The following is a 2,500-nucleotide window of genomic DNA, read 5'->3' as shown; positions in this document are numbered from 1 at the left end:
AACCTTCTTCACAAGTAACCAACCTACAGGGCCCATTGACTCAAAATAAAATTCTTCCGAAGTAGCAATGAAATGAAATGCACAAAGTGATCTCATCAAATCACACCAGTCATTATAATCGAAAAATAAAACAGTCATTCCCGGTACCTCTGGAGAACGCTTGACTGACCAGCCCGGGCCCTCGCTCAAACGCAGACACTGATTACAAACTCCTAACTTCAAAAGCACCGAAAAGCAGATACACCAATTGACAGCAGACAAAGGGAACCATTAAACTAATGGGAGAGGGAAAATGCGTGTTGATCTGCATTTGGCCATAATGAGCTGCAATATTTTTTTTATTTTGAAGCCTAAAGGAGAATATACGATGGCGCGATGGGGACTGATATCCAGTGGGCGTGGCGACTTTAAGTGTGTATGTGTGTGTGTGTGTTTGTGTATATTTTGCAGTATGTATTAGCTTGTGGATATGAAATAAAGATTTTGGATAACACGAATGCAATAAGATCAAGAATGGAAGTTAAAAGTTGGAAAATAAAATAATGTTAGAAATAACTGCTTAATCATATGCAATATCGTAGAGTTTAATAATATCTGTAATATGGTTATGATGATGAAATTAAAAATGAAAATAAGTAAACGTATATCATCACTTTGAATCTCTGATTCATTAGCGTAAATCTGCTTTCAAATCAGCTGAAGTTCACTTAGCTGAGAGGAGAGAGAGAGAGAGGCGAGAGAGAGAGAGAGAGAGAGAGAGACAGAGAGAGAGAGAGAGAGAGAGAGAGAGAGAGAGTCTACAAAAGTGCAAGAACTCAACAACACCAGAAACAACAAATAGATACCAAATTGTTGCCAAATTAAAAAAAAATTAATTTCATTTATGCTAATTCTCAAAGGAATGAATTAATTCATCATAAGAACATTTTAATTAAAATTCCTTAATTGGAAATGAATAGAATTCACATCAAATTAAACGATTAAGAAGTCAATGCCCTGATGTCATTAGCCACAAGCATCTCACGCGCACTAATACTCAACTTTTTTTTCCCTTTTTTTTAAGCATTTGACATTTACATAAATGTACCCACTGTTGGCGCTGGTCCATTGTTAATGTTAATATATCACGGTCCTATGATATTTTATTCGAAGAAGACAATAAATACAAAGAAACTAAAAACAAAAATGATATAAAGGGGAAATAATTAGATTAGAATTATTATTATTATTATTATTATTATTATTATTATTATTATTATTATTATTATTATTATTATTATTATTATTGTCTTATCACAGTCATACTATTCGACGGTTGTTTTTTCTAGTGTGGGGTTCCGTGTTGCATCCTGCCTCCTATGTACGCTGTTTCTAGTAGCACACTCTTCTGCACGAGTCCTGGAGCTACTTCAGCATCTAGTTTGTCGAGGTACCTTTTCAGGGATCTTGGGATCATGCCTAGTGTTCCCATGATTATGGGTACAATTTCCACTGGCATATCCCATATCCTTCTTATCTCTATTTTCAGGTCTTGATACTTATCCATTTTTTCCTCTCTTTCTCTTCAACTCTGGTGTCCCATGGTATTGCAACATCAATGAGCGATACTCTCTTTCTTGATTTTGTCAAACAACGTCACGTCTGGTCTATTTGCACGTATCACCCTATCTGTTCTGATACCTTAGTCCCAGAGGATCTTTGCCTGATGAACACTCAAACTGAACAGGAAGAACAAAAGAACATAACTATACCCTATTTTTCTCCATCTGTCCAGCCGCCTGTGGTGTCTGCGCATGGTAACACTGCATCTCGGGCTTTAAATAATATCGTATTTCGAATATTAACTGTGTAATTCGCATACAGTAAATTAGTAAATCACTTTTCAGTTGCAAATGTACACCCAGATATCCTTTTATTTACCTACTAACACTTACACATAGAGTAACTATTTAAAAGCCCGTGACACAGTGTTACCATGCGCGACCACCACAGGCGGATGGACAGATGAAAAAAAAAAAAACAGTGTATAGTTACCCCTTGGGAATAGAAACGCCCTCTGGAAATTACCCATCACTCGAATTTAAAACATCTCTCTAGGGACAGGGATTCTCTTGAGGTTCTTTGCCTTCGTCCCTTCGGCCCCCTAGCTGCAATCAATTTCATTACTGTTACTGTACCTCCATTCGTATTTGTCTTTCTTCTTCGATCTTAATTTCCTCAAGCCCTTTCCTTTAACATTTTGTTTCATAGTGCAAATTACCCGCGAGGTTTCCTCCTGTTACACATTCACACAGGTCCCAGGACTTGGCCTTTTACTCTACCACCATTTTCATTGTCTGTCTTCCATTCGTAACGCTTCTTGGACACGAATTTGTCGAAGTTATATTTAGGCAGGCCCACGTCCCACTTCCGGCGTGCTAAAAGACCATTCTCCTCCACCTGTCAATCGGGTGATGCGCCCATTGATTGAGAGAGAGAGAGAGAGAGAGAGAGAGAGAGA

This window comes from Macrobrachium nipponense, chromosome 29, assembly GCF_015104395.2.
Source record: "Macrobrachium nipponense isolate FS-2020 chromosome 29, ASM1510439v2, whole genome shotgun sequence".
In the NCBI taxonomy this organism is placed as follows: Eukaryota; Metazoa; Arthropoda; class Malacostraca; order Decapoda; family Palaemonidae; genus Macrobrachium; species Macrobrachium nipponense.
The sequence above is the reverse complement of the archived record's forward strand: the minus strand, read 5'-3'. Positions refer to the sequence as shown.